This window comes from Rattus rattus, chromosome 11 (genome assembly GCF_011064425.1).
Source record: "Rattus rattus isolate New Zealand chromosome 11, Rrattus_CSIRO_v1, whole genome shotgun sequence".
NCBI classification, from domain to species: domain Eukaryota; kingdom Metazoa; phylum Chordata; class Mammalia; order Rodentia; family Muridae; genus Rattus; species Rattus rattus.
In genome coordinates, this window is record NC_046164.1 from 7,245,598 (window position 1) to 7,272,096 (window position 26,499).

Consider the following 26,499-nt stretch of genomic DNA (forward strand, 5'->3'; position numbering starts at 1 on the left):
AGTGAGACAGTAAATGCCTGCTTTACCCACACCAGTCATTGACGCGTTCTCTTTCCTGCATCTGAGAAAGTACTTCACTTGAAGTACATAGATAGTGCTATTAAAAAATCAATTATTTTTATCAAATCTAAGATAAGAGTCTCACATTAATTTTTAAGATTCATTTCTGGTATAGAACATTCTGAAACATGTTTTTCTTACAAGCATATCAATTTTGTTAGTACTATAAAGGTGTGATTGTTAAACTTGTCTACCACTGGACAATATGAGACACTGTAGATGCTTTCAAAATGCACAAGAACCAGCAAAAGATCCAAATCTGACAGGAGAATAATCGTACACTGGGGGAAGTACGTGTGACAATCAAAGTGACTGTCCTCTTTACTAACCCAGAGTCCCCTCCCTTCTTAGGTCTATACTCCAGAGAACAACATCACTTTCTCAGGGCTCTTGTGTGAAAAAACTGCACATGACACTGAACTGTGGTGTTCCCGCCACCCTCCCCATCTCCTGCTATTCATTCTCATTCTCTCTCTCTCTCTCTCTCTCTCTCTCTCACACACACACACACACACACACACACACACACACACACACACACACACACACACAGAGGACCATACAATCAAATGATGGTAAGCTTTGGTAGATAATTCTACCGAGGTTTTATAAGTTATTATACAAATACATGTGTTTTTGTTTGTTTGCTTGTCCTAATGAGTATTTCATGCATGTATGAGCTCCATTGGTAGAAGGACAGACCACGGTGAACACTGTAAGTTGCAACATATGCTGCAGTGAAAACAGAGGCTGATTTAAAAGCAGACTGAGAGTTGCAAAGGCATCTGACACACTGAGGTGATAGAGGCTTGGAATTGAGTATGATGTAATCAAGTTGGACAAGTGAGAAGAGGCCAGGGCTCTGGGCCACTGACAGCTGGACAGATGGCCACCACAAAGCCTTAGAGGAACAAAAGACACAAGCTAGCTTTTTGTCAAGTTGACACAAGCTACAGTCATTGAGAAAATGTCTCCATAAGATCAGGCTGTGGGTAAGCCTGTAGGCATTTTCTTAACTAGTGACTGATGGGGGAGGGCCCAGCCCAAGTGTGGGTGATGTCATCTCTGGGCTGCTGGTCCTGGGTTCTATGAGAAAGTAAGCTGCACAAATCGTGAGGAGCAAGCCATAAGCAGTACCCCTTCATGGCCTCTGCCTCAGCTCCTGTCTCCAAGGTTCCAGCTCTGTTTCAGTTCTTGTCCTGACTTCCATCAATGATGGACTAAGTTGTGAAAACGTAACTTAAATCCCTTCCTACCTGAGCTGCTTTTGATCATGGTGCTCCATCACCATGTGTCTCAGTCAGGGTTTCTTTCCTGCACAAACATCACGACCAAGAAGCAAGTCGGGGAGGAAAGGGTTTATTCAGCTTACACTTCCACATTGCTGTTCATCACCAAAGGAAGTCAGGACAGGAACTCAAGCAGGTCAGGAAGCAGGAGCTGATGCAGAGGCCATGGAGGGATGTCACTTACTGGCTTGCTTCCCCTGGCTTGCTGCTTGCTTTCTTATAGAACCCAAGACCACCAGCCCAGGGATGGCTCCACCCACAATGGGCCCTCCCATCCTTGATCACCAGCCTTACAGCTGGGCCTCATGAAGGCATTTCCTCAACTGAGGCTCCTTTCTCTGTGGTAACTCCAGCTGTGTCAAGCTGACACACAGCAGCAGCCAGTACACCATGGTAACTCCAGCTGTGTCACGTTGACACACAGCAGCAGCCAGTACACCATGGTAACTCCAGCTGAGACAGTGTCCTCCTTCTCTTCTGAGTTCTAAGGCAGCCACCCATAGCAGACAGAACTCTAAGCAAAGACCTTCTACCAAGAAGCTTCTACCTAAGAGACCACTTTAGACCACTGCCTCTAGACAAGGAGCTAAATGTAGAGTGACCAAGAGAACCGCAACTACAGCTGGTGGCTGTGGGAGGCAACCTCCACTGTGAAGGAGCTACCCCTAGTTACACCAGTGAGAGAACACAGAAACAGTCTAACTCCCAACTGCGAGATACAAAGCTGTAAGTCAAATGTTGCCCAAGTGATTAACAGCAGAAGCAAAGGTGAGAAACAGTAAAGCCTGAGTCAGAGAAGGACAAAGCAGCTTCAGCCACCCCTAACTGGGCAGAGAACACAGAACAATGCACGGTTATCTCCCTATCTCCCTGACTGGGCTTAGGAAAGAGACACACAGGGCGTATGGTCCTCCATTGCTCCAGTCCCTGCTGGCCCAACCCAGGTGGCCTCCACTTTTGTCCAGTTTTCCTACAAACACCTTAAACAGAGCACTTCAGTGGCTTTCTCCTCCCTTGGAAACTCCTCACTCTCTCTCTTTTCCTTAGCTTCTCACTATGTCTCGATTTCTCTATGTTCTCTAAACAAAGCTTGCTTCCACTTTGCATATTCTCACCAGGGGTGGCATTTTTAATTTTCATTGACAATAATACAACATGGAGCCACTACCTCAGGAAGACCTTTGGTGACCATTGAGAATCCAGCACCACACGACCATGGTTCAAGTAGAACTGGGCAAAGGGTCCATCATACTGAAAAGCCCTGAACCATAATGTATGCATGGGTCAGCCTCTTCTCCAGCCACCATTAACAAAATGATACCCCTGTAGCTGCAACAGCACCAGCACCTACCCAGCCACCCTGCAGGACCCAACTCGGAGTTACTCTGTGTGCCATGCCATGCACACATAATGGTTTAATCCGCCACATAACAAAAGCCATCCAGATGACCTGTTTCTTGGGGAGTGTGGTTATTTGTTTTATTTCTGATTATGTTGCATTACATGCCCTCCTGTTCCTGTACAGCTTTCTGGGATAGCTTAGTTCTGCTGACTGGTTTGGATTCTGTTTGTTTCTTAGTACTGGGAAGTGAAATACAACACTCTTAAAAGGGCTGGAACTTTCGTTTCTACAGAAAAGTTTCCCAAGCCAAGTCAGTAAAAGGAAAACACACTTCAAATTCAATGCTTTCAACAACATGCTAAAAGGTCTCGCAGAAACTTCTAGCTGCAAGCAACGGAGCCAGTTTTGTGTCACCCTCGGGAGACCTCCGCAGCACTGAAAGTGTTGCCAACTTGACAGGAAGCCTCTCAGTTTGCGATTTCTCTCTGGAAGCCACCAGCCCTAACATTAAGCATCCTTACCTCAGAGTGTGACCTCTTCCATGGCTCAACCGCATGACCTTGGTATCTCTTCCTAGGACTTTCCTCTCCTCTCAATCAGTAGGGGGTGTTACAGAATTTCTCCTCAATGTAAAAACAAATATTTTCTCCTGGTTCTTTGTTCCACTTGGTCCACAAACTGTGTTTGCAAATGAAAACGCTGTGTACTACGTCTATGAACATAAGGGAACAACAGCAAGAGAGAAGAAGGACGAGCACCCATTGCCTCCAGAGGCACTGTGGTGTTACACGTTAGGAGTTGGGCTGCTTGCTGAACATAATGGCCCTAAGCTGGGGTACAGTACAGTGGGAGAGCTGTACTGACGCTGGCACCTTTAAGACGCTTGCATATCATGTTTAAACATTAGTGAGATTTAAACTTGCTCAATTATTGCTTGACCACAAACATCTTAGAGAATATCACTTCTGGACAAGAAAGATGTTTCGGCAACATTTGGTCTGAGCAATCCCATTCACGTCTAACAGATCCACCCACAGTTGGGATAAGGCCCACAGCATTACCCTCATGTTAAACAACAAATTATGTTCCAGTGACTACTGCCTTGATTACAAATTATTAAACTGAAAAGGAGTCATGGAAAGCCAAAAACTTGGAAGTCAGTACAAGATATCAGACGTGTGCAATATAGTCATACTACATAAATACTGGCATGTTCATACAGTTAGACTTCCTTATTCTTCGCATGAATTTTAGTTCTCACCACTTCTGTTTGCACCACACAGTACAGTTGGTACCATTTATTAACACAGCGTTTCACTGGGTATTAAACACGAAGCAGGTTGCAAGCAAAATGAAAAGGCTTTGAATTGCTATTGCTGCTCAGTTTTCCCACAAAGGAAAGGGGGCATTTCCTGAATCCCTGGTTAAAACTAGCATTTGTTAATTTCTTTGACATTCTCTATATACAAAAATGTTCTAAGAAGTCCTCATTTAAATGTACCCACATGTTGTGAAGGGAAGATGGTAGAATGCTCTGTGGTTGGTTGACTCTAGATGGGGGAATGAGGCTACGCCTGTAGCACTTGTCAACCTTTCTATATGCTTTGAGGTTTCTACCACTGAGCTGCATCCGTAGCCTTGTACTGAGACAGCATTTCACTGCATAGTCCAAGCTGGCCACAAATCCCAAGTGCTGGGATTACTGGTGCAAAATCTTCCTTCCAATTCTACCAGCCCTGAGGCTCTGTGCTTAGTCCATCCTTCCCCACTTACGCTGGGGAATGAGTGCCTGGTCTACTGCTCTCCGAGAGTGTGCCCCCTGCCACCCAATCTCACCACTGCCGCTGAGCAGTTTTCCTGACAACCACGACTGCGGACTATACACTAGAGACTTTCCCACAGGGACCATCAGTCTCGAGTGACAGAGAATGTTTAAGGTAGCCTAGCAACCTTCAGCTCCAGCATCCCAACACATGAAACGCTGCATGTTTATCAAAGACTTGGCCATGGGTGAGGATTCCTATGAAATGTATCAGGAGAGAGAAAAGGAGGGAGAGAGGATAACCTCCCAAGTGATCTTTTTCCTTCCCTGCACATTTTATCAGCAAAATAGAGGAAGGATTCAACTATCAGCGACTCCTAGCTCCAACCAGTGCCAAGGAAAAATGATGTGACTTTGAAGTCGTGTTTGAGATAAGAAGGAAAGGCACTTGCGTGAGTCCATGTGATCTGAGGCACAGGAAAGTTCTTCCTCCCATTGACTGCTTATCTCTGGTACAACAGAGCCCTAGGTTAAGTCAGCAAATCCAAGGCTTTCCCCTAAAAGTGTGACTCTTTCTAATGAGGAATGATTACCAACTTACATTCTTGCCAAAGCTGTTGTTATCAGTAAGTAGAATGAATCAGAATTGAGGGGGAAGACATATTTTATTTCATTCCTGTAACATCACACAGCATTTAACGTATTTCCACTTTATAGATAACAAAGAGACCAAAGGAGGCAGACGCTAGTCTAACAAGATGGAGCCCTATATTTTATTCCCCTATAAATTTCAGGTTCTAATGATTTTTTCCAGACCACACCTATCCATTTGGGAATATGCCAAACAATTAGCAATAATCGTGCCTCAGATAAACCTCATTGGCTACAATACTGCTACTGCGCAAAGCTGGAATATGCCAAACAAAATGTATAATCACAAACAAAAGGACCTAGAAATAATAGTACAGAAGAACAAAACAAATGAAGAAATCAAAAAAAGAAAACTGTCCTCCTCAAATTCTTCTCAAGAAATATTGACTTGATACTTTATGAATAAAAGACAAACCATGTTTAAACTGGATGTTGTAAAGCCTTTAAAAAAGAAGAAAGCCCTGGTACCCAGGTGTGCCTGTAATCCAACAACTTGAGAAATAAAGGCAAGTGGACCAGGCACTTGGCCATCTCAGCTACAGAATTAGTTCAAGGCCAGCCGGGCCACAAGACACCCCCACCCCTCTCTCTCTCTCTCTCTCTCTCTCTCTCTCTCTCTCTCTCTCTCTCTCTCTCACTCACTCACACACACACACACAACTATGTAACAAGGAACTATGAAAATAAGTATACACAATGAACAACTTCAAATTAAAATAATATTCAAAAGTTTCTTAGGCTGTACTACTTCAGCTGCAATCAGATTGTTCAATCTCTCTGAAATTTTATACCTAGAGACCATTGTTCCAATCAGCCTGCAGGTGGACCCTTTCCCCAGGGCACACACCATTGTTCATCTTGGCCACTGCAATGCTGTCCAATTATGCTTAAATTGTGTGTGTGCAGGCGTCTGAGTCTGTGGCCCTTACAAATGTACTAACACAAACTCACCAAGCTCGGTATTCACTTGGGTAACAGTTGAGATCTCTCCTCTCTAACGAATTCCATTATTGAAAACAAGGACTGTGGACACCCCGATTACTATGATACTAGCGACACCAATCATCTTGACCGACACCAAATTATCTGTGACTCAATAACTTAATATTGATCAATCCTTTAGCTGGGAAGTAGTTCTAGTTAATCTCTGAGTCCTCATTCCTTGATGTTGACTATATCCTATTAGAGAGTACAAATTACAGAAACTGAACACAAGTTCATTACCATAAGCCATGTTTAACATTAATAATAACAAGCTATTTAACAGCTTTCTGGTTCCTCCCTAGAAAAAGTACTTTCAATATGACAATTGTTGATATTATTTCAAATACAAAAAGTTTTTCCTTTCATCCTGGAAGCAAAAATGCCCTCGGTGGTCAAAATGAAGTAGGTCACATACTTTGTGGGATTTTTCAGTATGAGGCCACTTAATATGCTTTCTCGTGATCATCACAGTTAATTCTTAAACCCTGTTTTCAGGCTCGACTTCATTGCTCTGCTTTTTTCCAATAGATATTAGAAGCAATCTTACTCCAGTCACTGTAGATTCCAGCTCAATAGTTAGAATGAACTCGGGCTACAGAGCAGCAGGACCTGCAGTCTGCAATGTTTATGACACAAGTCAAGACACTGTGTTAAAATCGAGGGCTCAGAATATCCCCACATAAACAACTGGCAAATAAGCTGGTGGATTTAGTAACTTCACACTATACACACTATCAAAATATCACACTGTACCAAATAAATACATTACAAATTTTTAAAAAGCCAGACGTACTGGCACACATCAGTAATCACAGCAATAAGGAGGTGGCAGCCAGCCTGGAGTACATAAGATGCTGTCTCCAACTACAAGGAACTGTAGAGGTGTAGATCAATAGTAGAACAGATTACGGCCCAGGGCTCAGTCCCCAGCCCTATAAATAAATGCATACAAATCTTAAAAGAATAGTCATAAAATACATCCTGAAAACTTCAAGTGCTTCAAACCATGACCATCAAAAGAACTAAAATTCAAAGTTACATAAAAGGCACACAGTTTACATGCTATTTCGTATTTTTTACACCAGTATGAGCCCAAGGAATAAGCAAGAAAGGAAAGAAAGGGTGTGTGTACCTTAATCTCAAGGGCTGCACTCTTACGCTCTCCACACCTGACATCCTCAGCCCACTGATTTCGTTCACTGCTCTTACCACTGGAGCACCCGTGCAGCTCTGACCTGGTGTCTGAGTCCTCCCACGTCCACGGCTGTGATCCTGCACAGCTGGGGCATTTGTTCTCTCTATGGTTTTCATCTTTCAGGCCTTAACGCTCCACCCTTGGAATACAGCATGAGTCCATTTCCCAAAATCCTCACTGCCTTAGTCAAAATCACTGTCACCTTTAGCAAAGTGACATCACAGTCTCCAGGTGGTTTTCCTGCTTCTGCTGAAGTTTATATTCATTTGATTTTCCACCCTTTGGCCCATATTAAAATCTGGGCCAACATGTCATCTCTGTGTTCATACCCCTCCTGTGGCTCCCATTTCCTGGAAGTCAGAAACAGTGGGAAATGACTTTAACTTCTCTGAGTCAGAAGACTGCAGTGTCTGGCTGCTTCTCTGCTCTGCTCTCTAACCCACCCTCTCCCCCCTCTGGCTCCCTCCATCCCCTACCCCCCCCCCCCCCCCCCCCCACTACCACCACCCCTCCCACCCTGCCCTCCACCCCAGATATCCTTGTCAGGGACTTCGCACTTTTTGTTCTCCTGGAATGCACTCACCTGGGACTTTTCTCCTTTCTTCCCATCTCCTCTCAGCTCCCCTGCCTTTCCGAGTACCTAGATCTAACTTTTTAAGTCTCCCTAACAGACTCTCAGCACGATGCTCCAGGGACCATCAAGCCCTGCTTTACTTTTTCCCTTCTGAGGACTTATTGTTGTCTTCTGTGAAGTACTCAGTCTACGTGTCTTGTTTCAATCATGCTGCAGCACTGAGGATTCATGAGTAATTCAACGATCCGCTTGTGGCTAACTATGGTCCACCGCTTGACACATTTACAAGGTTTACTACGTACATGTTGTCTGACTAACTAATGTGGATGCTTGGGTCTGAAGCAGTGTTCTAACAGTACAGGTAGTCTAAGGAGTCTGAGAAACAAAGATGACCTGTGACCAGGACAGAAGCAGTGATTCACAGTGCCCAGCGCTGGTGAAAGAGGAAGTGCTCCTGGCAGTGGTGATGTGGAGTGCACAAGGTCCGTCCTCCCTATGCTCAGCAGCTGTCTGTCTTCTGAGGCGCTCAGACGTGCAAGTGCTCTTTTCTGCACACGGCTTGGGCTGCTTTATCTTCACCATCCTGCCCACCTGCTCCCCCCCACCCCACCCCACCCCACAGCCCTGCTCCCCTCCACCCCACAGCCCTGCTCCCCCCCCCCAGCCCTGCTCACCATCGTCCACCCTAGACAATGTGTTCCATAGGACATGGCACTGCACACATGTAAGCCTAGCACTTGGGAGGCAGAAGCAAGAAGACCACTCCCAGTTCAAGGCCAGCCAAGGCTATATAGGTGACACCCTACCTATAAATAAATAAATAAATAAATAAATAAATAAATAAATAAACAAACAAACAAACAAAACAAAACAAAACCACAAAGCAGTGAGTTGACTGGTTTCTTTACAGAATGAAGAAGAGTGGAAGGAAATGAAACCATAGAATGAGGCTGAGAGGAGCACCCTGCTCTCTCAGGAGGGGCAGGAGTGATGAATGAAGAGCATCCCAGGATCTCACAGTCTCAAGTCTGGCATAGCAGGCTCCGCTAACTAGTGGTGAAACAAGAAAAGCACATCATTTCAAAGTAATCAGGACAAGAGACCAAACAAAGCAAGGAAGACTGAGAAGACAGCCAGGGAGCACTGCTGGAAGAACCAAGAAACAAACGGGAAAGTTACTTTGGTATTAAGAGAAAGTTCTGAAGATAACAGGTCAAGACCCTGAGGAGGAGGTGTCAGTAAGACACTGATATTTCATAGTGATAAACTCACTGTTACCTATGACAACCATATGAACATACACATGTACCTCATACAGCACAACACCTTAGCATGGGAACCCACAGAAAACTGGTGGAAGAGGATGTTCCAGTCTCTTACTCAGATGCCTTAAAAACAGGCTTCCCTTACAACTAAGAGGTCAGCCAATGTGGTGAGAACATCAAGTTTCCTCACGTTTGAGCATTCTCCATAGTTTGTTATCGTAACTGTACAGAAGGCAAGAGAGCAAGGACTCTACAGCTATAAATTCTCAGGACTTATGTTTGTGAATGGAGAATTAGTAGACGATAAACAGACTGGTAAAATGTCAGTATAAGGTAAAGAAAGATCAGTTAATTAGCACTATGAAATGCACATGTATATCTTAAAATATTTTGGACTTCCCTTAATGTAGAAAAAAATGAAACTCTTTGTAGAAAAAAAAGTCAACATTATATACTAAGTTTTATAATATATTCTCTCCAAAACCTTATATAAAATAAAATGTGATTTAGCATTATTTCTTGCACTAGAATAATGGCATTGAGATCTGAAGTGTGCTGCTACGATGGTTAACCTTGCTGGGTTTTATTTTAAATGTGTAACTTATAATAAAGTTCTATTTTCCCTCGCACTCCTGCTCCTGTTTCCTGTAGGACTGCATGCTGTTCTAACGGATGAGCCAGTAAGCTAACCCTGACTGCCTCAGACTGTAGCTGACTGGGGAGGGTAGCCATTCCAACCCAAAGCATTAACACGAATCCATCCCAGGAAACAAAACTCATTTACAGCATGGAAACTGGGCTAGTCGGACACTAACTAACTCCATACAACTACATTCCAGTCACCATTCTGAGGCTAGCAAGTCTAGAAAGCACTAAAACGTGTGCTGACTATCCCTGAGGAGGACAGGGTGTGCGGTAATTTCGGTAATTGCACATCCGTCCTAGAGAAAGTCAACATTCTTGACGTGGGAGAAGACACGAAGTGCAGTGAACAGGATATGCTACTCCCTTTATCACGGCTCTGGCCCTAACACGCCCACTTACTCTGGCCCTTCAACAATCCCAGCCGTGCCAAGAGAGCACAGTTCTCTGTTCTTCTGTAAGAACTTCAGAAACGGATACCAAGGAAAATGCCAGCTGGAGCCAAGGCATCAGCGTCGGCCTCTATCTGTGACACTGCAGGGCCTGACACCTCAGCCTTGGCTCGGAAAGCACATACATATTTACCCATTCTGTGTGAGCCCGAAGACAGCACACGCTACAGTGTTTCAAATACTTTTACCTTGAGTTACTGAACGCCGCACTGAAGGAGCGATCTGTAGAACTCTTCCCTTACAAAGAAAGCTTGTCCAGTTGCTATTTATCAGCTCTGTCAGGCAGAGTGGAGCACATTTGCTCCCAAGTTCCTGTGCTTAGTATTCCAGACTAAATGTGTCCTCTCCCCACTGGGGATGGGAAACCAGCCCACTCATCACCGCTTTCCAACAACACGGACAGCAGGGACAGATCAATGAGGAAGTCTGTGTTTGACCTGGGTTAACAAGCAAAAAATCTGTCACTACCACTGAGCCGTTTGGGAATCTGGCTAAGAAAACAGTATTTTGGTACCCACTCAGATAGCATACTTGTGGCTTACCAGTTTGATCAAAGTACATCATCATCTGGGTAGACTAGTCAAAGTCTTCTGACAGGCACGTTCAGCCCAGCACTGCCGTACAAACAACCTGCCCTTCTGATAGAAAAGCCAGTCCCTGTGGCTGGAGATGTGGCTCAGACACTTCCTACTACAAAGGAGCAGCGTTTGTTCCCAGCACCTATGAGGGGCCTCTAACTCCGGACCCATGAAATTCAAGGCCCTCTCTGGCCTCCACATGTATGCACACACACATACCTAAAAATAAGTAATAATAACATGATAATAAATATTTTAAAATTCTTTAAAATGCTAAATGTTCTCTTTTGTTAAAAGTCAGTCATACTGAGATCGAACTTGTATTTTAAACACACACACACATTCAACATTATATCATCATGAAAATCTCTCCCAATGAAAGGAGTTATATACTATGCATCAGACCCTGGAGGGGAGGCACGGCCTGGAATGACAAAAGCAGCATTCTTTAGATGATCATGAAGACTATAAACGGCTACAGACACTATGCAAATAAAATATTAGAACAGCGTTTAAATCATGATTCTGATGAATCACAGAGCTGACTGATGAAAAAGAGGCCATGAGGCTTGAGGGAAGTGAGCAGGGGTGTATGGGAGGGTCTGGAGGGAGAGACGAGAAGGGAGAAACATTGTGATTGTAATACAATCTCAAAAGGAGATGCTAGCTACCCTTCCTTTCCACATACAACGAAATCTATTCATATAGCAGTGGATTGGAATATGGAACCAGATGCCTTCTCAGCACTCCAGTTGTACGTATTCGCCCCCACCTTTAAACCGTCCGTCTATTCACCTGCTTTCAAAGGTTAGCGAACCAGTACTAAGCTCTGGAATCCTGCCCCAGCACAGGAAAGAGAAAAGAAGAAGATGGGCTAGGTTTCTGAAAGGCATTCAACAAGTCTATCCACTTTCCTGTTTCCTTCCACCAAATGTCCAGCTCCTCGCCAGTCCTTTGGCCTCGCTATCTCGTAGGAGTAACTAACACTTTCTGCCTGGATTTAAGGCCCACTCCATGAGATGGAATCCTCCTGTTAATGGGCCTGTGCTTAGGTGGGCATGGGGCATGGGCCACGGGGAATCTGCTATCATCACTCTAAGCTGACACAGTATTGCACTCCTAATAACTTATGGCTGTACCCACAGGTCAGCGCCTTGCCCATCTCTCATCCAAGAAGCTTCTGCACACAGGAGAAAGCAATCAGCAGAGACTCCCACAGGTCAGCATGCAGAGGATGAGAGGCGCACAGTGCTCAGCCCTAAGTGGGCCATCTGTTATCATAGTCTTCATCCCAAGGCTAGGATCACTGTGGGTGAGGGGGCAGGAAGACCATGGGAGCCAAAGTGGTGGATGACTTAGGAAACAAACACTGTTTCTGGACACAGCAGGAAGCTGCACTGTGAACTCACTGCAGTTGTCAGAGCATGAGCAAGACGACCACGCTCAAGACAGACAAAACTACAGCATGGTGTGGGGAGGAGAGATGAGCGAGTGAGAAGGCTCCCCTCCACCTGAGATGCTACTAACACTTGGGAGCAGCTAGGGGAGGCAGTCAGTGGATGTGACCCTGCTAGGCTGACAAGAACAGAACGGTAGAGCAACTGCTGGGTAGATGGGGGGGGGTCACAATGAATGGGGAAGTTCTCTAGGCAACTAGACGTTCCTGCAAATGTTGCAACATAAAACAATGATAATACCACTGACCTCTTTTATCTGTGTGAGCATGGCATATAGAAACACTTTGATTAAATTTAGTTAAACTTTCAGACAGGACCAGAGTACAGCTGGGAAGTATAATGATTACCTAACATGTGTAGGCTGGATTTGAGTCCCAGCACTTCTAAAATAAGATAAAATTAAAATTCTGGACAGAACCAAGTGTCACAAGCAGAGAGGACTTTTGTCTACAAAGCACTGAGTACCCAAACATACAGTACCACTCGACTTAGGAGACACGAATCTTAGTGACGTGTGTGGCTACCTAAGGCAGGTACTTTACCTTAAAACCCAATTAGTCACATATGCGTTCTGAAACAGTGAAATTCTGTGGAGGTTTTGGGTAATAGAATTCACTGTTACTTCCCTAAAACTTCTTAAGTGGCAGGCTTAGAGACTATCTGCTGACAAGTCACCCTTGGGAAGGAACACGCATGGTCAGCTTATGCAAATTATTCTATAATCAAACAACTTATTTTATTCTACCAATCAAGAAAGGACATAAAGCAAGTCATCTTCAGCACTGGTGTAGATTTCTATGGCTACCAGCATTGATAAACTATTCCCATAACCTATGAGGTAGCACATGCTTTTAATGCCAGCACTCGGACAGAAGGAAGAGGAGGATCTCTGTGAGGCCAGTGTAGGTCTACACAGCAAGTTCCAAGTCAGCTGGGGTTACAGAGTGAGACATTATCTCAAGAAGAAGAGGTAAGGAAAAAGTTTCTTTAGTAGCTGGAGAAGAATTAGCCTCCCAACTTGTCACTATGTGCTCTCACCCCTTCCTTGCTTTACAGACAGGTTGGAGGGCGGTACCAGCTTTAAGCTTGCCGTATAGCCACAGCGGCCTTCAAGGCCTAGTCCTCCTTCCCCAAGCACTGGCATCTGCTTTCACAATGACTTAGCTCTGGTACAGCACACTCGCTTTGCTCTGTCACTCCTTTGTGCTCTGTTTCACAAGTGCCACGGCAGGATTGTTACATTTTAACCTTCCGTGAGCCTTAACACATTTAAGTGAAAGAAGCCCGCCCTGACAGACAAACACAGCATGGTTTCAATTATAGAGACCTTACAGAGGTCAATTCAGAGACAAAGGAATGGTGGCCAGGGTCTGGGTTAGGAGAGGACGGGCAGGAGGAGCATGTGACAAAGAAAATAAAACTAAGTTTAAAAAGTTGCCCCTATAACCTAAAAGTTACTTCCTGAGTCATCGCCTGTGACCTTTAAAGCCCATGCTATAAAGCTGAGAGACTAAGACATCCAACTTCCTTTGTTTCCTTCCACCAAATGATACAATTCTGTTAACTTTCACATTTTGTGACTTAAATATTTTTCTCTACCAACATGAGTCCCCTCTAGTTGGAGAAACTAGTCCATTAAAAACATCCAGACAAGACATTCCTAGACAGGGGCTGTCATTTTATCTTTGATTCTTGGGCCTAAAGAAGACCACATAACCAGTCAAGGGCAAACTATATCCCGAAGATCAGAGTCGTCATGTGATGTTTATAATGATGAAAGGTTAACCCATTCACAATATAAGCATATGCTACTAAGCTTCTGGAGTCTCAGGACGTAATGAAGAAAATTTCACTGAATGAATTTAAAAAGGAGAGAGACGGGCTGGAGAGATGGCTCAGTGGTTAAGAGCACTGACTGCTCTTCCAGAGGTCCTGAGTTCAAATCCCACCAACCATATGGTGGCTCACAACCATCTATAAAGAGATCCAATGCCCTCTTCTGGTGTGTCTGAAGACAGCTACAGTTACAGTGTACTTATATATAATAAATGAATAAATCTTTAAAAAAAAAAAAAAAAGAGAGACAAGATGAGCCTGTGACTCACACCTGGGATCTCAGTTCCAGAGCAGCCTGAGCTAAAGCGTGAGACCCAGCTGCTACCACACACACACACACACACACACACACACACACACACACACTGGGGTGGGAGGAGAAAAAAAGTGTTCCTAGAAAACTATACTCAATACTGTGAATATGGCAATTCCCTCATTTATACAGTTTTCATGTAATATCGGTCAAATTCCCAACATTGAAGGAATACCTAGAATCCTTAATAAACCTAAAGTCTCCCCCTAAATACAGAATTACTGTTCTTGAGATTTAAGACCTAGATGAACCTGAAGAATGAGTTGCTGGGAGTTACTGGATATGCTTCTCATACCTTGATCCATCCCAGCGATCAGGAGACCCTTTCTGTACTGACGATTCCTGCCATAACAAAGTGGGTGCTCACAGTACGTCTGTTGTGGGGAGACAGGGGTCACCCTTGGGGACTCACAGGACAACACAGTCTGTGACAGTAGAAGCAGTGACCTTGCTCTTGCTAGGAACAAGAACCCCAGGCCCACACTAGGGAGAGGCAGTTTAGCAAGCCCAGGTCAGCTGTACAGCCATGAGTTTGAGAAGAAGCACTGTGTCAAAGGCTGCAGTTACAGCAGGCCAGCCACTCAGACAGAATCCTCCTCACAACTCCCACTCACAGAGCTTGAATGGAGTCAGATATTTCAGCTTACCTCCTTCCCACATAAAATGTCTTCTCTAGGTTTACCTGCATTTTCTTTCCTACAGTAGCATAGTCATTTTTAGAATTAATGGACCGAGTCAGTCACCTTTCGGTTGCTGTGACAAATTACCAAAAGGAATTAAATAAAGGAAAGACATTCCTTGGTCCCATGCCAGTTTAAGAACAAACATACATACTTACATACATACATACACACACACACACACACACACACACACACACATACACACACTCCTCTAACCAAATAACAACAACAACAACCAGAGACAGGTCTCTGTGACTCTAAACAAGCATTATCATTTGCCACGTGTATAGTCCATACGACCAACAATACATAATAGGTCAGCCATAAACAGCATAGATCTAACACAATGTAAGACATATATAATTTTAAAGTTTCTATCAGCTACATTTAAAGTATTAATTAGTAACATTAATTTTAATAATACATTTCATTTGACTGAATATACACAAAATAATCTTCTTTCAATATGTAGCCAGTATTATAAAACCATTAGGAGCTAGGCATGTGGTACAGAGTACATATAGCATATGTGAGACCCTGAGTTCAATCCCTAGCACCAACACACACCCACGCTCACACACATACACACACATACATATATGTAACATGCATATATATATATTTCATTTTTCATAATAAAGCTTTAAAATCCTGTGTTTTAAGCACACCATACATATTAGACCACACTAGCCAGCAATAACCAGTGGCTCTAACCCAGGACAGTTTTGCCACACGCAGTGCAGAAAAAGAGGCTCTTACTACTGTTAGGCCTACACATGTAAATCTGTAATATTATTTTGGCTGCATGAAGTGTATAAAGAAAACTGAGTTCCACATAGATATAGGTAAAGAATATTTTAATAGTCTGCTTAGAAAATTATATATAGTTATTCTTTACTACTCAGTTAAAAATGTAACAATTTGTCTGCTAAAGATCAGTTGCAATGTGGCATCTGAAACCTTATCGTTGATTTTTTTGTACTGTTATATTTAATATTGGGGTGTTAATCGTGTGCTTTGTAAATCGTGTGCTGGAAAATACCGGCCCCAGTTATGCAGCTGGTCTGTTATACAGTTGTATAAACTGCATTTGTTAATATCACCTGTCTCCTCAGCCATTACAGTAATGAGGCTGTCAGCATTATAATGGCAGATACACGATTTCCAGGGTTATAATTGTCTTTTGAAAGTTCAAATTCCAGCATTAATAACACCTGTCAGTTGTTTTCCCTAAATGACATTCACTTCAGCACTTGAGAAAATTGGCTGCCAGATACCCAAATCTAAATACATAACCAGTTTGTCAGCCATGCCTTCAAATAAAAATGGTATTCTATAAGGCAGGATTCTGAAGGCTTTTTCTCAATTATTCACCATGTATAAGCAAATCCACATTTCTCATGTCGTCTAATGATATGAAACACACAGCCAGTAAGGAAGTGAAAAGAAGCTCAGAATCACAAATGGTTAGAAAAACGTACATGAAACCCATGACATATCATTAGCACACGCTCATAGAAGGCAGAGACTATGGCTGAGTACTGGAGAGACAAGGAGGCTGAAAAGCTGGGATCCCTGTGTACTGCCGGGACTGTAAACAGTACGAACACTATGAAAAGCAGAATGGAGTGCCTCCAAAAACTAGGCACAGAATATGTAACAAAAAAACAGTACAAGGGATTCACACATGCATGCATGCATGCGTACATACATACATACATACATACATACATACATACATACATACAGCAATATACATATATCCAGCAACTGCAGCCCAAAGCAGAAACAACCCAGATGTGATGTAGACGCACATGGAGCAGCATCAGTCTTAAGAGGATGGGGAGCTGGCTTGAAGACACCAAACAGTGATCCCAGCACTTGAGAGGCTTAGCCAAGCTGATCATTCTCGTTCCCTACCTTTTTCAAAAGTAAAGATAAAAGGATGAAATTCTGATGCAAACTATACCAGGGTCTAGTCCTGAAGACACGATGTTAAGAAAGCCAGGCGTGAAAGGACAACTGCTATCTGCTTCTACTTCTGGAAGTGCCAAGTCTACTCAGATTCCTAGAAACAGACTAGTGCTTCTCAGCAGCTGAAGGGAGGGACAGGGAACCCCATTTAGGACGGATCCTGCTCACCCTTGCCAGCCCTGCAAGCACCCCTAGGCACTGCTTTGCTCAGTCCAGCTGACAAAACCGGTGTAGTTCTTCATGGCTTACATAAGGTTCATGACTACATTATCTCATTTAGGACAGAACTTCTCTAGCCAGAGACAACAGATTAACTCAAAGGAAGCTGGGTGTGGTGGCTGGAATGAGAAATGTCCCCCAGAGGCTGCTGTGATTGACCCCTTGGCCCCTAGCTGTTGGTGCTGTTTGGAAAACGTAAGGAATTTCAGGTCACAGAGCCTGTTAGGAGCAAGTACATCGATGGGGTGGCGGGGTGAGAGTTTACAGCCTTACCCTACTTTCTGCGTGTTCCATGTACTCCTTCTCCCTCCCCCTCCCCCTCCCCCTCCTGCTACCAGGAAAGCCTAGATGTGATTTCTCGGCGCCCTTCCCCAGCTGCTACGCCTTCTGTGCCATTATGGCCCTCCAGCCCACTGGAATTGGGTGTCAGCTCATCTTAAACTTACCAAATTAACCACTGCCTCAAAAGCTGTAGCACCTGATTTGATGATCTTCAAAAAGAATAAACAAGCTTTAATTTTGAAACTCAAGAAGAAATGTTTAAGAGCATTGCACCCCCACACTCCTCAGTCATAAATACTCTAGCTGTCTCCGAGATCCCAAAGTCCTCCAGCCTCCTGACATCAACATGCAAGTCCCCGCCCGCCTTCATCAGAAGTCCTGTATGTGCACAGCGCCTATGCGAGGCACAAACATTAGGGTAGAGCCATGAGACCTACGGTGGGTCTACCCTCTAACCAACACCAGCACTGTGACTCTGGGAGCCATCACCTACTTCCCTTCCAGTAGTTAAAAATGAGGGAACTAAAATTAAATAATCAGTTCAATTGTGAAAACTCTGGTGGAGCACTAGCATTTTTCTAAAGATTGTTAATCCAACAACACTAATCCTACTCAGCACAATATTTAGAACATTTTCAAAAGGAGATGGATATGTTCTTGTTAATTCAGGATTTTATACACCAGACACGAATCCTATTTCTAGTTTTCCAAAAGGTGGACATCCATAAACCTGACTTCATATCATCCATAGTGGCTCTTACAGTCTCAATATGGGATGCACCCACCTGGGTAAGTTTCATACTCCATTCCTAGCTGGAAGGACAGGCCTATGGAGGTGTGCTTTTAAAGGCTATACCCAGTCTCTGCTCCCCCTTCTCTCTAAAGGCTATACCCAGTCTCTGCTCCCCTTCTCTCTAAAGGCTATCCCCAGTCTCTGCTCCCCTTCTCTCTAAAGGCTACCCAGTCTCTGCTCCCCTTCTCTCTAAAGGCTGCCCAGTCTCTGCTCCCCTTCTCTCTAAAGGCTATGCCCCCCTCTCTCTAAAGGCTGCCCAGCTCCCCCCTCTCTCTAAAAGGCTATGCCCCTCTGCTCCCCTTCTCTCTAAAAGGCTATGCCCAGTCTCTGCTCCCCTTCTCTCTAAAAAGGCTACAGTCTGGGCTATGCCCAGTCTCTGCTCCCCCCCCTTCTCTCTAAAAGGCTACCCCAGTCTCTGCTCCCCTTCTCTCTAAAGGCTATGCCAGTCTCTGCTCCCCCCTTCTCTCTAAAGGCTACCCAGTCTCTGCTCCCCTTCTCTCTAAAGGCTGCCCAGTCTCTGCTCCCCTTCTCTCTAAAGGCTATGCCCTTCTCTCTGTCTCTGCTCCCCTTCTCTCTAAAGGCTACCCAGTCTCTGCTCCCCCTTCTCTCTAAAGGCTATGCCCAGTCTCTGCTCCCCTTCTCTCCCCTTCTCTCAAAGGCTACCCAGTCTCTGCTCCCCTTCTCTCTAAAGGCTATGCCCAGTCTCTGCTCCCCTTCTCTCTAAAAGGCTACCCCTTCTCTCTAAAGCTCCCCTTCTCTCTAAAGGCTGCCCAGTCTCTGCTCCCCTTCTCTCTAAAGGCTATCTCTGCCCCCTTCTCTGCTCCCCTTCTCTCTAAAGGCTACCCAGTCTCTGCTCCCCTTCTCTCTAAAGGCTACCCAGTCTCTGCTCCCCTTCTCTCTAAAGGCTATACCCAGTCTCTGCTCCCCTTCTCTCTAAAGGCTATACCCAGTCTCTGCTCCCCCTTCTCTCTAAAGGCTACCCAGTCTCTGCTCCCCCCCCTCTCTCTACCCAGTCTCTGCTCCCCCTTCTCTCTAAAGGCTATACCCAGTCTCTGCTCCCCCTTCTCTCTAAAGGCTACCCAGTCTCTGCTCCCCCTTCTCTCTAAAGGCTACCCAGTCTCTGCTCCCCCTTCTCTCTAAAGGCTATACCCAGTCTCTGCTCCCCCTTCTCTCTAAAGGCTATACCCAGTCTCTGCTCCCCTTCTCTCTAAAGGCTACCCAGTCTCTGCTCCCCTTCTCTCTAAAGGCTACCCAGTCTCTGCTCCCCCTTCTCTCTGGCACGAGGTGATCTGCTCTGCTGTGCCACACACTCCTTGCTATTTGTCTTCTTGTTGTCCCAGAAGCCGTGGCTAAAATAAGTCTGTGTTAGGTTGTCCTCTTGGGCCGTCTGTCACAGCAATGTTAACTTTCTGTGATGTCTGCAGCATTTCAGCAACCAGCAGTGCTGGGATGCAAAAACAAATAAACTGTCCACATATACATCCAAGTTTCTTGTTCTAGAAATTCATGAGATTCATAAAAATCCAATTTTGAACAACTGAAAGTTCACACACGTGCTTCTTACATCTTTGGATAAACTATCACAAACACATAGTAAAAGAAACAAAACCCTGGAGAGATGGCTCAGTGGTTAGGAGCACTGACTGAGATCCTGAGTTCAACTCAGCAACCCCAAGACGGCTCACAGCCATCTGTAATGGAATCTGATTCCCTCTTCTGACGTGTCTGAAGAATTCTTCCATTCTTCCCATGAAGAATCAGCACAAAAATGAAACTATGGCATTCACATACATAAAATACATGACTGTGTAAATCTTTTTAAAGAAAGAAAAGAAGGAAGGAAGGAAGGAAGGGAGGAGGAGGGAGGGGAGGGAGGGGGAGGAAAGGAAAGGAAAGGAAAGGAAAGGAAAGGAAAGGAAAGGAAAGGAAAGGAAAGGAAAGGAAAGGAAAGGAAAGGAAAGGAAAGGAAAACCCAGACCTGGGAGGGTTGTCTTCTACTCGTTTTTTCTCTTAAAGGCAGGATCTCATAATAAAATTCTGAGCAATCCTCCTCTTAATTCTGACCACCCTCTTAAGTACAGGCTCCCGTGAGCTACCATACATCTAGGTTACTTGCATAGGTTCAAAAATTACCATTGAAATAAGATTAAAAAAAAAGATAAAGTGTTCAAGTATGAATAAGAAGCACCTTAAAAACAAGAGAGAGAGAAAGAAAAGAAAGAGAAAGACTCATGTCAAAGGCGTGACCCAGCTGGAAGTCACTGAGGAGTGACTGAATCATGGGCTCTGACATCATCCATGGGTTAATAAACTGAACTATAGTCACACAACTCAACAAATTCTTGGGAGGTGAAATACTAGGAGCTGGGCCTGTCTACAGTAGAAGTGAGCCTGGGGTTGTGCCTAGGAGGCTGCCTGTGGTCCCACACCCCTCTGTGTCTTGTCTCTGAGATGAACGGCTATGTCTGGCCAGGCCCAGAAACAAAGTCAGGGGCCACAGGCTGTCTGACCGTCTGCTGATACCATGAGCCAAGGCTCCTCTCCCTTCCATTCTTCCCATGAAGAATCAGCACAAAAATGAAACTATGGCACTGCCTTTACTAAGTCAGAAATAAAAACCACTCATTAGGGTTGAGATTCTGAAGTTTCTCACTTGGAATATATAAATAGGATTTTGATAAAAGGTTTTTAAAAACCTTTATTGATTAATATCAATCCCTTTGACTATTTGTGAAGATTTGAACTGGGTAGGTTGGATCAATTAACCACAGCACTGTACTAATAAAATGTGGAACTTACTACACTCCTAATTTTGATCCACCATATATATAAATAATTTTGATTTATGGATATATATATATATATATATATATATATATCAGAAACAAAACATTTGATATCCACATTCCTGCAATTAGCTATCTTATAAATTTACACATCACAGAAGATACCATCAAAAATTTATGCACAGATGAACACATGTATTTACCCTAATTCTGAAAAAAAAAAAAGTACGCACCCTACCGGTTATATCCACACCATCACTTTCCCTACACCAAGGACAGGACAGTAACCAGCATCCGGCAGCAGAGTCTATGATGCAGGCCACAGAATGAAAGTGGGTCACCACAGAAGATCACACTTCCTAGGGAAACACTTCGCAGGATTCAGTTGTAAAATATTACACTATTTTGTTTAACGATTTTAGTATGAATATCTTAATGATTCCAGAGTGAACAGTAAAATCTAGCCTAATGACGACCCCATTCACAAGAAGACAGTTAAGTGTGTAAAAGTCCAAGCCAGTCCTAACAAAGGTCTGGCCAACAAGCTCCTCAGAAAACAAGTGACTATAGCATTTAGGCAGGAAAGGGGAGGGTGTCAGAACTCTTCCTCTTAGAAATCAAGTATGGAAGAATGTCAGGATATGATGATGTGCTGTGTGCTATGAACTAAACCGTATATAACATGGCTGTTCCCCTGACCTTGTGTTAAGACTACAAATGTTCTAATCGGAAAGCAATGTCAAGATCTACATAGAGCTAAGCAATTCCAATGTGGCCTGCTCCCGTTAGGAGTTCAAAGCTGGAGGAGAGCCTCAAAAGGTGTCCCCTTCCTCCTGATGGCTTGCCTCTCAGCCACCCATCCTAGTAAGCCCAGGTACTAACCCCCACCCAAGAGGGTTCTGCTGTAAGCAGAGTTACACATCATCCAGTCGGAACCACCCAGCTCCTCGCTACTCCACAGTAATAACTTTCTTTAGTGGAGTGACACCAGTCAAGGGACCTCAAGCAAGAACATTTTGAAAGCCACACCTAAATAAAAGCCCAGAAATCAAAAACTAACTAGACATGTAAACAGGGGGGAGGAAAAAAAAAAGCCCAAAATTCAGGACCCAATCTCACACAGTGTTTCTGTCCACCTAGATAGTGTTAAACCTCTCAGTTCCTTCCTATTTCAGTTTCTACCAATGGACATAAAAGCAGGGCCGGGGGCTGGGGCTCAGTGGCAGTGTGCGAACTCTGTATGAAGGAATGGAGGCAGAGGCAGGGGAACAACTGTCAGTTGTAAACCATCAGGGGCAGGCAGCCATGTCAACTAGGAGTCTATCCGCTCACCGTAATGTTTACAAGACCTGCTGGTCACTGTGGAAGTCAAATACCCACGCCTTTACAAGTACACTGAATGCCTACTGTGAGTACAACATGTGAAGGTAACACATGACTACAAGCCAGATCCTAAATGAGCTGCATTTTAAAATAAAGTCTTTTCTTGGAACAGACCAAACCGAGGAAATGCTATCACGTGAGAAACAGCTGCCACACCTGGTACCAAAGGGCGAGACAGGTGTCGGGAGCAAACAAAGACAAGCACAAGAAACTGTATTAACGAATGCCTCCTACAATACCCAATATCCACAAGAGGCAGAGACACAACAACAGGCATCTGTACTCCAGGCAAACGTAACAATACAAGGTAAGCAAAGCAGAAGTGCCTGCCAATCAGGTCAGAACACCACATGCTGGGTGATGACCGGCTAGGGCTTCTGAAGCCCTGCCCACCCACAAGCCCCTAAGCCCCTTCCTCTGCCTGACAAACTGACACAGCCTGAGGTAGTCAGGATGCAGAACAGATTTCCAATCAAGCTTCACTGACAACAAGTTATACAGAGATGTAAAGGGGCCTGTGGCACACAGCTTCCCATTTAATAAAATAAAAGCAAATGTCTATACGAATGAGATGAATGTCCTCACTTGTTTATACGTAAAGGAATTAGATCTTGGCTAAACATTTGACTCTGCAGACAGAACACAGAGTATTTTTCAGTGTTTTTCAGCTGATTGATTTTTTACTTTGTAATCGTTGATGCTGAGAGCACTGTCTCATATAATAGTACAAAATGGCAAGCACGAGTTTAGAGACATTTCAGAAATTGTCAGAAGGTCTGCAGTGGACCTAAGCCAAAATTCACTAAATATTTTTATTTTTACAAAAGCCAAACCAACAATTCAAATAATTTCTAAACATTCTAATCTAATGTGATACAATCCAAACATAAACTAATTTGATATGAGGAATAACAACAGGAAAATATTACACCTCTGTTTTTCTGTAATTAAAGCGCTGTGTTTCTAGAAAAGCAGAGAAGTGTGTTCAGTAAAAGCACTGCAGCTCCTAAGTCAACTCTCCAACTGATCCGAGATGTTTCGGGCAGTGTTTGTTGGGGTTTGTTGGTTAAACAGCGTGCAGCAGGAAAGGTGTGAGCGCTCTGTGCTCAGAACCCAGATTTCAGAGGAGCTACCCACCCACATCACCTCGGACAGAGGCTTTACCTGTTGGGTTTTCAATTAATTTTTACTCTCTGGTCATTCAGAAACCTTTCACTGTAGCCAAAACTCTTCACACACACCCCCACACTGTTACATAACCCATGGGGTGGTGACCCACAGTCTGAGAAGCTGGGATATAAACAAAGCATTCATTTCTCACAGTCCTAGAGACTAGGTGGCCTGAGAGAGTGATGCCAGGGCATTCATGTGCCAACTGACAGGGGATACATGTGGGGCTCTTCTGAGAACATGCTATCACAATGCTGGGGTAGGCTTTCACTAAAAAAGTTTAAAGCTAAACCTGACTCTGAGCTCTGCCCACACTGATTGGCCTCTGGCTGCTGGATATGTCACGCGATTCCATTTTCAATCTTCTCAAACACTAAATCCATGTTTCAGGAGAGGTAACGTTTCCTAAGAATTTAACTCAACACAGAAGAAAACAACTGTAATTACTGGGTATGCACAAAAGGACAGGAGCCAGGGATCCAGGAGACTAGAGAATTAGCCTCCTCTGGACTCGCAGGCACATCATAAAACTATCTCACAGGATGTCTTTCTCTATGCTTTCCTCTCCTGTGCTTTCCCTTTTTAAAAGCCACCTCTGTAGACTAAGGAAAACCATGTCAACAGAGTGAGGTGACTGCACAGACCGCTGGGCTAGTCTTGAATTTAGAAAGCTTAAGTGAAATGACACTCCGAATTAGTTTACCTTCACAAAAGTAAAAATGCAGGGTCCCCTGGCCCAAGTAAAAGATTTTGATGGTCCAATAAAGAGCCCTTTATTGGTACTTTTCAACTTGCAAATTAGGTCTTTAATTATATTAAAAACATGTGGCTTGAAATAGAAACCAGGGCTGTGAGCTCCCTCAGTGGGTAAAAGCACCTGCCCAGAAGACCTAAGTCTTCAAGGTCCCTAAAGAAAGAGAAAACCAGTTCCCAAAGGTTGCCACTTGGACCTCTACACAGGTGCTGTGCATGCACCAGCGTTCTCACGTCTACAATAATCATAAAGAAAATAAAATACATTTATTTTTAAAAGTCAAACATTATCATAGTTGAATGGCCATGGACGAGTACAGGAACTTGTAAATACAGCCCCAATTAAGAGTCTTTCTAGCCAGATGCCTTTGATCCCTGCACTTGGGGGAGAGAGAGAGAGAGAGAGAGAGAGAGAGAGAGAGAGAGAGAGAGAGAGAGACTGACTGACTCTTTCTAGTTCCCCAAAGTTTGCTAGCTCCTAGGGGAGGTAAGAGGCCGACAATAATTAACTACCTTAGTGCTTTTAAGGGCTAACACGATTACATTCAAAACAAAAGACTGAATGCGGCAGGACAGGAGAAAGCAAATGGCCACAAGTGTCCAGAGGAAGGAAACAGCTATCATAACCATTAGTTAGGAGCAGGGATTACACAAAGTAAGGGACAGGCAAGCACAAGTGTGACTCACAGAATAACAGGAAACAGAGCACACTGAGGCTAGAGCAGAGTCCAGGGGTGAAACTGTAAAGGTGGTTTGCGGAGTCTCAACGGCTGTGCCCGCCAGGCCCAGAAATGGATCAAGCAAGCACAGCGCCACTCCCCTTCTTGAAACAGCCCAGGTTCCCAGGTATCAAATCCACACTTGTCTAATGAGTGGCTCCAGATGCTGCAGCAATGGTATCAGGGCCCTGGCCAGACATACACACTGAGAATCAAGAAGCAGCCCCAAATTCTGCATTTCATCATGTCCTCTAATAACTTTGGTGAAATCAAATGTTTTAAGATCAGGTGCTGGCAAGACGGCTCAGCAGATAGCTTACTGACAAGCCTGGGGACCTGAGTTTCCTCCTGGAGCCAAGATGGTGGAAGAACTGAGTTCTACAAGCTGTCCTCTGACCTCCACATGTGCGACCACACACACGCAATCAACAAAAAAAAATACTTTTTAAATACTGTTTTTGGTTTTTAGACCAGTGTTCTACAGGAGTCCATCCATGGGCTCCTCGTGCTTCCCTTAAAAACTGTACCCTAACAGTAAGTCCTGATTTGGATGCCCAGATGGCACCGCTGAGCTTCAGACCCAACGCCCAAGTTCCACTAAGCATGTCCTGTCAGATACCTCAACTCAACAATTCTAGAACTGCTTGTTAGTTCCTCCAAATCTGTCCTGTACCTAACTTGGCAAATGCTACCTTCATCCAAGGGCAGCATAAGCAAGTCAATGTTGGCGCCCCTCACCTCCTGAACAGCCCTCCAAGGCCCTTACATTTGAATACTGTAACAATCCAATCTCCACTCTGTCATTTTTAGTCCTTTTAGTTTACACATTTCTCAACCATTTTCTATCTAGCAATCTGTAGGACTGTAGGAAAATTAGTTACCATTTTAAATTATTCAGTATCTGCCTGTTACATTTTGGATAAAACACAAACTCAGCCTGCGGTGCAAAGCCCAGTACCTCACCACCACCACCGCCTTGGAGCTGTCTCCAACAGGACCCGTCATCATGGTCCACATGACCCTCCTCAACAAGAGCCATCTCATGGTGCACTGCTCTGAGCACTTTCCAGCTCCTGGAGACCGTCTTCATCACACCGGGACTGCTCCCTCTCCACTGAACAACAGCCCTCCCTCCTCCATGCCTCACTAGCTAACACTTCCTCCCTAAACTCAACGGTTCTAAGGCCATATGCGTTCTCTTCACTTTCAACCACTTTAACCAAGAGATTTCTACTTCGCTAACACTTGTCCACCGCATTACGCCGCAGTCTCTACTGAGCTAGGGAAGGGCTGTATTCCTTACATGAGCAGTGCTTAATACAAACGTGGGACACAAC

General features: G+C 44.3%; 1 protein-coding gene and 1 non-coding gene across 4 annotated transcripts in view; both read right to left on the reverse strand.

Moving 5' to 3' along the window:
- Bmp2k (BMP2 inducible kinase) overlaps window positions 1-26,499 on the reverse strand; it is a 95,819-nt gene that overhangs the window by 64,639 nt on the left and 4,681 nt on the right. The gene's annotated exons all lie outside the window — the stretch shown is intronic.
- On the reverse strand, window positions 5,221-5,362 carry LOC116913034. The gene has a single exon (XR_004389572.1). It is a non-coding gene; the product is annotated as a U4 spliceosomal RNA (small nuclear RNA).